General features: G+C 31.1%; 1 protein-coding gene across 2 annotated transcripts in view; it reads left to right on the top strand.

Annotated features, from left to right (window-relative positions):
* The window catches only part of LOC134684227 (low-density lipoprotein receptor-related protein 4-like), a 118,170-nt gene that overhangs the window by 97,582 nt on the left and 8,571 nt on the right, over positions 1 to 12,017 (top strand). The gene's annotated exons all lie outside the window — the stretch shown is intronic.

Genomic DNA, 12,017 nt, shown 5'->3' with positions numbered 1-12,017 from the left:
TTTTACCCTTTTGTTCCTTATTAACAAAATATGCCTTATGGTATCCCAAAGTGATAAATTTATAGCGTATGCTACCATTTTTATGATGAAAAGCATTGTGGATTATTTCTTTTAGACGGTTTTTCAATTTCACATGGGGAATGGTTGTATACAAGGTTGAAAAATCAAAAGTTTTAATAGAACTAATTTCAGAAAAAGACCGAGATTTAAAATTATCAAGAAGTTCTTTAGAGTTTTTCAGAATCCACATATGGTTAATACCACTACGAGAGTAAACAGTTTCACAGTATATCTGAAGACCCTCTTTAACTGCGGACAGAATTTTAGTCAGTCTAATGGACAATTCTTTAGTAGAACAAGCAGATGAGCCGGCAATGTACCGTTGTTTGTACGGAATTTTGTGAAGTTTAGGTATCCAATACAAACAAGGTAAGTCCTCCGATTTGTCGTTCAATGCAATGTTCATAGAAGCCATGAAGGACTTATGATTCGCCAAAATCTCATCCTTGTCAAATGATATGTTTTTGTATGTGGGATTACCTGAGTGTTCATTTATTCCTAATTCTTTTATAAGACACTCGTAGTAATATGATTTACATACAAAGACAATATTATTTGAAGCTTTGTCCGCAGGAACAACAACATACTTATCTTGAAGAGATGATAGACATTTCACAGCCTCTTTGTCACTGAAAATGGACTTAGGTCGATCATTCACACAGTTTTTCAACTTATGAATGCGACGTTTTATCAGAGACCTGATTGTTTTGACCCATTCTGACAAAGTGTCCAATTGAACTTCTTCTCGCTTAGCCCATGCTCTGGCGTAGTTCTCAATGAAATCCATAATTATTTTGAAGTTATGGTTCCAATTGAAAACGAGGGTATATTATGAGCAATATGCCCCTCATGGCTTAAAAAGGCAACTTTGTTAATGCTCTCTCAGTCGTTTTGTCTCCGAACTTGTACATGTTCATCATTTCCAACTCAAATCGCACACAAAAAAACTACACTACCAGCGAGTTCCCATGCAAGCGGAAATTAACACGAATAGAAAATCTAAATGATTTCAAGATCTAGCTATTTCAGTCTCTTTCTGCTATTTGAATACTAATACGTCAGTCGTTTGCTTGTAAATTTCCAGAATTTTTTTGTAACGGAACCAGTCTTACTTAGTGACTAAAGCCAGTCCCAACTATAAGCTTGCGTTTATAGACGCAAGTGGATACTTGGGACTGGCTTTTATTATTATTTTTTTTCCGAATAAAGTTGCTTTGTATTTTCAGCCTACGGTAACCTTCTCAGGCCTGATTCCGATGTAACTGTATGTCCTGTGTATAGACTTGGTATAGCTAGCACTTTATTTTTAAAATGTTTCCGAAACTATAACGGATTTATGAGACTGTTTACATTTGGAACACAAAGAATGTTATTCAGCAAAATAACCAAGTTAAACCACTTTTTTACATTGAATTTCCATACTAACAAACTATTTTCTGTTTGAGTTTCAAAGTCTGCTTGTATTGTACTTTTTCGCCTAATTCTATCCGTATTCTCATCCAAATAAATTTCCTTTTTCCATTTTGACCGAGCGGTGATTTTGACGACCATTTTAACACGAATTAATAGTTGTACGGATTCCCGTTTTTTTTATGCATCATTCTAAGTTTCGATAGATACAAATAAGATTTCTATATTAAAAAAAAATAATTCATGGAGATACGGCAAGCATCATGAAAAGTATTTATTGCAAATTAACCAAGAATGAAATAAAGTGATAAAACTCAGTCTGTTTTGCATAAGAACATATAGATAAATCGTGCAGATGCTTAAATATTAAAAAAAAGCAGAATATAAATTAATAGTATATAGTAATTCATTTTTAAAGGTTAAAAATTAGCAGAAGAATTGCTGAAACACGACAAAGCAACCTATGTCAATGTAAATTAAGTTAAGAGGGGTGTGTGTGGAGGTCAGTAAAAAACCTATGTGAATTCAGTTTTGTATCCTTCATTGAACTTTCGATGTCGTCCCTTACCAGAACAACACTGAAAAAAACACTAGCTAAGAGTACTTAAGTTACTGACAGCTATAGTTCACACTCTTACGTTTGAAGTCTTCCTGTCCATCATCCCGCAATCGTTATTTTTGCCTCAGGACCTGCGCATATATGAAATACTTAACACTGAACATTGAACCTGGTTGTAAATTGCAATTTTTATTTGTAATTTTTCCTCACTAGGTAGGTGAAATTATGTATAACATCAAATGTATTGTAAATTGCGAAAATGCATTACGAGCATATTCTATAATTTTAAGTTTGAATTATAAAGAGTTTAATTTTTTTCAAATATTGAATACGCAACAAAATCTCTGTAATTTTACCCATGTATTATTTATGTTTATGTTAAAGGCGTTTGATTGGATATTACTTAAAGGTAGGCGTGGTTTTCGGTAACTTTCCTCCAATCAACTGGCCTATTCGACAAACATGTGTGCGCTGATGCGTGCAAACTGGCTATTGTAACGGCACATGTCTTACATCAGAATCTATCGTGCGTGACCAATGTTTATTGTAAAATTTCTTGTCATGTGAGCAAATTATCAGACATACAAGTTCTAAAGGTTACAACTTGAATTTGCTTTTTGAAAGATTATTTTCTGCAGTGCCCCTGATATACGATGTAAAGTGTTTAAGAAAAACAAGACTTTAAATGAAGGATGCATATTACCAGAGAATATAATCTGGGACTATGCCAGATATAATACATGTATTTTATGGCTCGGATATTAACAATAAAATGTTCTGAAAAAATTAAGTGTCCGATAATTTGAATTATCTGATAAAGTTGTCTCGATCACTGTCGACAAAATATTATTGCATGGATGGTAAACTGCTGATTTTTATTTCTAGACATGGTTTGTGACTGTTATAATAGACAACTATATGCATTCTGGTTTACGTTTACAAAGAACACACTATACATTTTTTCTGTAATATCAATCCTTTTTGGACAGACTTGCTTTTTCCTTGTATTTGTAAAAAATATAAGACGTTTTATTTTATTTGAATACTTCAAAAATTGCTTCAAAATACTATAGGCCTGTATTGTTGTTATTTTTTTAGGGTCAATGACTCCCCCCCCCCCCCCAAAAAAAAAAGTAGTAAAATAATTGTATATTTGATTTGAATAATTTTTTTAAAACGTAATAGAAATAAAGGTCAGCCAAACCCAAATTCAGCAATAAGAAGTGTCATTCACCGGGTTTAATTTCTTTTACCGGTTTTGAACTTCTTGTTTTGTTCAATATATAATAGTAACCTTCTTATCTTGTTCAATAAAAAATAGTAAAATTAACTTTCCATACACATGTTTGACTTCCTAAATAACACTAGGAAATAAAATTTGTCACAATTTCGCTTTTGTCGTCTGCTCAAGTTAGTTTAATTTGGTATTGTAATATGCACATGAGATACTTGTCACTGAACGTTGAACAAACAGTAGCTATCCACCAATCCATCAGTGATTGCGATACTTCTGTTATATACCCGTCATTTTGTCACATGTTTGGTACTATTATTTGAACAAAGTTCGTGTTGTAAGCCGAATTTGTCCTACATTTTAATTGTTCTTGTCAAGTAATACATTCCTTGAACTGGTTTAAATGTTTAACTAAATCCTATGATATCAATTTTGTGCATTGGTTTTTTTGAAAACAATTTTGTTAATTTGAGCGTGTCAACACCTAGTCTAGTAGTGATTTCGGTTTGTATGACCATACAACATATTTATATATTAGTATTACAGTAAGTTATTGTTTCATTTTACATGTTTACCATTGATAGCATCAAATAAAATGTGTTGCAGGTTGAACTAAACCATAAAGGAAGGATCTAAAATTTAAACTATGTATGTTTAAACTATTATGAATGCGGAGTGGGGTATTGCACGATAGCCTCAGTAGTAGTATGATACTTTGATATCAAATGGACTACAGTTATAAAGTTGCATTTACTACCAATCCATGCACAATAGTAAGATGTATGTTCCTGAGCGTATTATGGACAAAGAAAAGGGTTGTGGTGTACTTTAAAATTTTGAACTAAGTATGGTAGAATGGTTGCCATACGCCTTCATATTACAGAAACCACCAGCGTACACTACAGCATAATTACGATTTCAGTTGTTATAGTTCACACACAAATTAATTGGGCTAGTTTAATCTCCTGCATGGTTTATTCCATTGACAATCATATTCAAGAAAATTCATATTCTGTATGAAGCTTGATTGAGCCGTAGATTCACACAGATACCGATCATAGTTATATTTTCTTCATTTACATAAATGAATGTCGGGAATTCGGAATATGGCAGTTATACATGTATCCTCAGTTTATATTTATTTTGAAGCATTATCGAACTAATACGACTTAAATTTCTCTTTAAAATTTACTTTGCACTAAATATCTAGTAAATGACTTTACAGGGGAATAACTTGGGGTGTATTCGTGTATACTAGTATGTAATGATAATAAAAAGAAACCAACAGCACTATTTGACGAAGACGAAATTAAGGATTGAATTTTAACGTCCAGTGACATATATTACAATGCTGTCGAAACAGAACTTGAAATTGCCAATAGGTATTCCGTCGCTTTTCCAAAGATTTCACGCTTAGTTGCGATTTCACGTGCTATTTTGAAGAGACATGTTTTGTCGAAATTCACCTCTGGTGCAAGAAAATTGGTACCGTTAATTTTATTACAATTTCGGGTTCGCATTATAGTTATATTTGTACAAAATAACTAACAATAAAAAAATTGTGATGATTTCTTTAACTGTTCTTGAACGTTCTAGTTTTAATATAAATCTGTGATTTTTCTATATTCGTAATTTCGACGAAGCAAAGCAAGTTCGATCTAGACCTGGACAATTTGATGCATTTATCAATATTCAATCGTTGTACAAATTTATTGTAGAACATGTAGAAAATCCGTCTTTTTCGGATAAAAAATCTACTTTGTTAACTCGGATCGAAAACTTACAATATAGTTTATCCTATTGAAACATGAACGCGGACTACATTGAGAACATCTTGGATTAAAAGATTGCAAATCTACTGACCAATGAAATGCTTTAGATTTAGAACGCAGACCTCAACGAGAACACCTAGATGGATAACACACTGTAATCTTTAGACCGTCGAACAGATAGCGATAATTCCAGACTTCTTCTTCTTCTTTTTCTTTTAGTTCAAATAAGGTCACAATATAGAAGAATACAAAGTCATACTGCCAAGGAATTGTATATTAGGAATTGTATATTTACATTCCATTGATGCTGCTGTACATGCCTGATTGACAAAGATTTAATAAAATTGAATTATTCATAAAAATGTGTATCACAATTTAAGTGTTTCTATATTAAGATTGTGATTAAAAATATGCATTTTATGTACTTGTTTTGGTTTGGATTTGTTCATTCAAAGCTCGCGAGAACATCTGATCTCTTAAGGCCGTAACAGTGGTGGTAGATATTCACAGATTTTTTTTACATAAAAACACACTATTACATATTCATGTGACAATAATAATGTGTCTGTTTTTTAAACCAATTTAGAATTGGTGTATATATGTCTCCGCTGATAATAATTCTATGTTAGATAAACATAATTATTTGGAATTAAAAGTTGTATAGTTACAATAAGTACATTTTCAAAATCATTTATTTATTTAGGCTTGATGAAGATCTACATGATTTAACTAATAAATGTAAGAAGATGTGGTGTACTTGCCAATGAATTAGATCACCGTACAGCCTTCAACAACGAGCAAAAACCTAACCGCATAAACGTTTATATCATTTCCCAAAATTACAAATATGAATTCAAACAATTCAAACAAGAAAACTATCGGCCTGATTGATGTACAACACTTATAGAAAAATATATACAAAAACGACAACCACTGGTCACTGGGGATTCAAACCATATGTCCCAATCGAAAAATAATTTCGTCAAACAAACGGGAGTTCTTATCTACAGAACAAAACCTGGATCCGCCATTGTACAGTCTCCTGGCTAGTATACCTGTAGGATAGTCAAAGATAATGGCGTTAAACAAATATTTTTTTTATTTATGTTTTTATTCCATTCAGATCTTCAATTTATCGATTGATTAATAAAAAAACGAAGCAAATATTTTAGTTAATCTACCAGTAATTAAATGTCAGTACGATCTTTCTGATAAGATTGTAAGACTATATATTGCTATTTGGCTGTGAAATTTGGAGATTTAGTTTTATTGATGCATTAGAAAGTTAAACTTGAAAAAAATTAACCCTAGCGTTATGGTTTATGGAGAGCTAGGCGCTTATCCTATGTCAGTATATGTGGAACACCGTATGGTATATTGTTTGGTCTAACATTGTAAACAGTTCTGATAGTAAACTATATAGATATATTTGTAAACTCAACGTAGATGGTGGATTTACTTAGCTATAGAAAGTGGAAGATTTAATGGTATAGCAAGAAATAATAGAATATGTACTTTTTGTAAAAATGATATAGAGGATGAGTTTCATTTCATCCTCAAATGTCCACGTTTTCAAGGTTTTAGAACAATTTATATTAAGCCATTTTATTGGAAAAACCCGTCGATGTACAAATTTACTAAACTGATGAGTACTAATAATGTAAAAGAATTGTGTAATTTAGGTAAATTTACATTTAGATCTTTTGAGCTTAGATCCGAAATGTTAAAATAATGTTTGTTTATTCTACAACACCGTCTGCTGTCACATAGTCTGTGTTTATGTATGTATTATATGTATTATTGCTGTTGATATAATTGTATACCTATAGTTTATATAGACTTTGGTAATAAAGATATATACTTTCGATTGGTTGATTTGTATAAAAAATATCTTGAAAAAATATGGATTTTAAAATATTTGGTTAAATCAGAGTAACTATAGTTTTAATCCAAACTATTAAACAGATTGTTTTATCATTTTCAGCAGACTTGGAAATCAGAAATGGAATATTCTCCAAAAGTATTATGTTTAAAACTGTTTAAAGAAAACTTTGAATTTGAAGAATATTTAGACGTATTACGTTATAAAGATAAGATAACGTTATGAAGGTTTAGAACTGAAAATCATCGGTTACCTATAGAAACCGTTAGATGGCGTAGAATTATGAGACAGGAAAGGTACTATGTACTTTGTAACTCTCAAGAGATTGGTTGATATATTTCACTATATTCTAAACTGCACAGCTCTTACAGAAAGTAGAAGACCTTTTCTTAAACCTAACTATGTAAGCAGAGTAAATGTTTCGAAATTGTGCACTTTATCTATTTAAAAAAATATTGTGTTTTGAAAATTTTGTGTAAATTAATTTGAATCATATATAAATAAAAGTATGTTCTCAAGTCTGATCACCAATCGCTCATTCTTGTTGCTCGTTTCAAGTTGTGCAAATTGTCATACGCAAAATCTGTATGTTAATAGTATATGTAAAAATATCTTTCTTTTTACCGTTAACTTGGTTTTATAAGAAAAAAAGAATCTAAATTAAATAATACAATTAATTTTATTTAGTCTTTTGGATTAAATTACCTTAAATTAAAGGATGTGAAAAGGTATATAATTGTAACTTTTTCAAAGTTCAAGTTGATCAATTATTGATTTAAGTGAATAAATCAAATTTATTTTCTCGAGGAATAAATCAAATCAGGAACATATATATTGTAAGGTATACTGTTCCCAAATTGAATAGTATACAAATGATAGTAATAATTATTCATCAGCGAAAAGGATAGTATTTGTATTGTGTTTGAAGAATCGTAAAAGTGTTTTATTTTCTAAATTCTATTTATTCACTCGGACATCGTAGAGTTTAAAATAATTTTTTTTACCATATCGGACTTCATATTGTGTATTGAATTGAATCACGAACGCGGACCTCGATGAGAACACCTGGATTGAAAGTGTCCAAATGTTCCGACCAATGAAATTCATTTTACTATGTAACGCGAACCTCAAAGAAAGCACCTAGATGAAATATTGTGTTTTCAATTGAAAAATGAACGCGGACCTCGATGAGAACACCAGGATTGAAAGTGTGCAAAAGTTCCGACCAATGACATTCATTTTGATATGTAACGCGAACTTCAACGAAAGCACCTAGATTAAATATTTCATTTGTACGACAATTAGTTTTTTTAGACATTACCCCTTAAATATAGTTAATAAAAAATATATCAAAGCAACAGTGCATGATTGTTTCTTTTCCATTCTTGTTTATTTTAATAATGTTGATGTTGATTTTAATTTTGTAGGTAGACTTATATTATACTAGAACACACCCGTGATATCGCGGGTCCGTGACTGAATTAAAGTATATAACTATGCGCAAGACTTATTTTTGTATTAGTATTGTCATCTGATAAAGTCATGCCGATTATAAGATAGTTATCACAGTTTTCTCTGCTTTCAAATCTTTCTGTTTGAACCCGTCTAACTGGAACTTATCAATTATTGGTAATATTAACTATTTGGAAAACGAAAGGTACTGGGATGAAGTATTTTTTTAATCAACAGCATTGTCCTATATTAGTTATAAATAAAGTTGAATTCTTTGATTCGCTGTTTTCATGACGTCATGCCCGCTAACAAATTAAAAACTACCTATACGCCTTATTTTTAGTATTCGTACTATTGTTATCTTATAAAGTCTTACTGATTAAAATACTACAATAGGTAACAATTTGACAATTTAGTAGTGTCAACCCTGTGATTATGACCCGTGTATATAGCATATCCTGAATACACCGTTTGGTGGTGCGCCTGCCAAATGCGGAACGTACAGATAAGGTAATAGGTAACAGATGAATATACTATTGGTATCGGTATCGGACTCGACCCGGAACTTCTTAATTATTGGCAATATTAATTACGTGGAAAACAAAAGGGCCTGGAGTGGTGTAATTTTTAATCTACACCTTTGTACTATATTAGTTATATATAAAGTTGAATTCTTTGATTCGTCGTTTTTATGTGATGACGGCTGACAAATTGGACCTCGTAATTTTAGTATTATAGATGCCCTGAACGTAAATATACGGGTTTTTTTTTAAATGCATTAGACGTAAGAGAATGTCGACTTAGAGCAAGTCAAGGTCGTAAAACTTAAATCAACCAACCCATCGTTATCGCAGACTAAAATTGATCTCAAATATACAGAATATATGTTAATTTATAGCAAGACTTGTTGTAAGTGACGGTGCATGACAGCACAATAATCCCTTTACAGATCGGAACCACAATTCACAATTTTCGTAGTGTGTTCTTTTCCACAATTAACGCCCGTTTCGCGTCAGTGACCGATATTACAATTTGACACAGTTTTAAAAGTTTATTGAGCTGTTCCTTCATTTACAATGTTGTGTGCAATACTCAACAAATGTCAACATTATGTTCATTAATTTTATTATTTAACACATCATTGTTTTTATTACAAGCTATTTCATATATCAATATGCAGCTAGGGAATATTTGTTGTTGACCGAAACTATAAGATACATCGATTTAAACTATGTGAAAAATAAATAATTTTTGTAAGTTACTTTAATTTCCGTGTCTATATTTAATTAACGAGTACACTATAGTAAGACAGAAAATGAGAAAAGGAAATATACAGGAATACCTAAAGTTTCGTAAGACATTGCAATGGACCATACGTTACTTACATGTCACAAGTTTCATAGCACTCAGCGAGTTTTGAAACGAATATGTGAGATAAAGATCTACTGCATTTGGGCAAATCAAAAATATGTTAAACATCTAACTATTTTATTTTTAACAGATTCATAAGTTTTGATTTTTTTAAACCGTGCATCAATATTTTATAATTTTTTTATTTACATTCCTTATATGTTACGTGTATTGATCATTCATTTGTTTAAATTGTGAAGTATATTACTTTAATAAGAATACACGCATTTATATATATAATTTTAAGTCGATAAAGTTTGAAACAAATAAACGAAAAATACATCGATGTTGTTTTGCTTGAGTGATTTACCTGTTAAAAGCTCGGGTCGCAACACGGTTTAAAACGAATTGATACCAGTTTGAAATAGTTTAACGGGGGCGTGGCCTATTTGTTTGACGTAACTTACCACCAACTTGATTTAAATTGAACGACTGCAAGCGAAGCTATTTGACTGGCATTTAAATGATTTGATATACATTGAAATAAATTAAAAATGATTTTTAATTTTTGTCAATCTTTATCAAATGACGATTAATTTCATTTAAACAGCGTTAACACGTTTTTGTCCGATCAAGTTAAATTCGGGTTACTAGTGATTGCTTTTAATGTTTTATTCACAGACTCCTTTGGTTTGTAAGTCTTCAGATTTTTGTCAATTGTTGAGTATTTATTTATTCTTTCTTTTTCAATTTATTCTTATCAGTCAGCGTATGTTTTTAAAATCTATCCTGGGTTTGTTTTTCTTTTCTTTTCAATCAATGATATTTTTTTAAATGTTTGAAGATTACAAAAACAACAACGGACACAAAGTAACAACATAAGGTTACCTGACACCTTGATCAAATTAAGCTAAATAACTCGTGTCCCATACAGACTACTGGTACAAAGTGCCAAATTCGTTGAAATCAAGAATAAAATAAAACCCTTTTACCATTCATTTTCCATTTGTTTCAGACATAAATCATAATAAAAAGTTGCATAATTAATATTATATATTGGAAACAAAATTAAAGCTTGATAAACCAAATAACCTATTGGTTAACACAAGACAAGGACTCATGACAGCTGGAACAACACAATAAGCTCAACCTTTTACATTTACATGTTCCTGTCTTACAACCGCTTTGACAACTGCAGTGATCATGGCCATGGTCACTACTTAAAGTAAGCAATTGTAAGATGCTTTCATCTCGTTAAAATTGGTGTTCTCTGGTATTTCCAACATTGACTCTGAATCTTTCCCATTGATTTTGTCCCATTTAATCAATCATAATTCCAACTGTTGTTTCTATTTTGTATCCATTTTTAGGCAATTTTCAGCACAACTCTTTTGATATTTCTACAGTCATTCGGACCTCGTTCTATTAATTGTACTTCAAAACATAATTTCGTCTCCTTTGCAAATGAGTTTTTCGATTTCTGCTACATGCAAAACAACATACAGCGGAAGAAATATCTTTTATGTGCTGTCTTTTTCTAATTTTACCGCCTTTACATCAATAATATTCTGTGTGAATGTCGAATTATAAGAAAAGTTATTGGCATGCCAACATTAATCATTGCATCATGCTATTTTGTTTCTACACTGTTTTGCATCTTTCACTTTCGTTTTGACTTTTTAAAAAGTTTTTCTCGTATATTTGATAAACAAAAAGTACACACATGTTGAATATTTGCTTATTTTTTAGTTTTCTATGTTTTGACATGTGTACTATTGTTTGTCTGTTTGTCTTTCTCATTTTTAGCCATGGCCTTTATTTTTGATCTATGAGTTTGACTGTCCCTCTGGTATCTTCCGTCCCTCTTTGATGCACCCTTTGGTTTTATACATAGAATATTTGTTTACTACGAAACAATTTGTTAAGAACATCACTTACATGACATAGGTCAAGGTAGAATAGTGATTTGTACAAGTTATTATCCTTTTCTCAGTTAAATTTGTACTAGTAATTACTTGTACAATTGTTTTTGTATAAGTAATAACCTGTATGATGGCTTCATACAAGTAATTACTTGTATAAAATGTTTGTACAGGTAATAACCTGTACAAAATAGTAACATGTACACGACATATATTTTACAGAATTAGAATTTAAAGAAACAACAGATGCGACTTCCTTTTTCTCATGTTAATATCCAAATTTAACATAAACGTTCATATAAACGCCAGAATCGATGATTAATCGTCACGGAAAAGTGGAAATACATAGTCAGAACAAAACCAAAAGGTCTTACAA

This window comes from Mytilus trossulus, chromosome 9 (genome assembly GCF_036588685.1).
Source record: "Mytilus trossulus isolate FHL-02 chromosome 9, PNRI_Mtr1.1.1.hap1, whole genome shotgun sequence".
NCBI classification, from domain to species: domain Eukaryota; kingdom Metazoa; phylum Mollusca; class Bivalvia; order Mytilida; family Mytilidae; genus Mytilus; species Mytilus trossulus.
The sequence above is the reverse complement of the archived record's forward strand: the minus strand, read 5'-3'. Positions and strand labels throughout refer to the sequence as shown.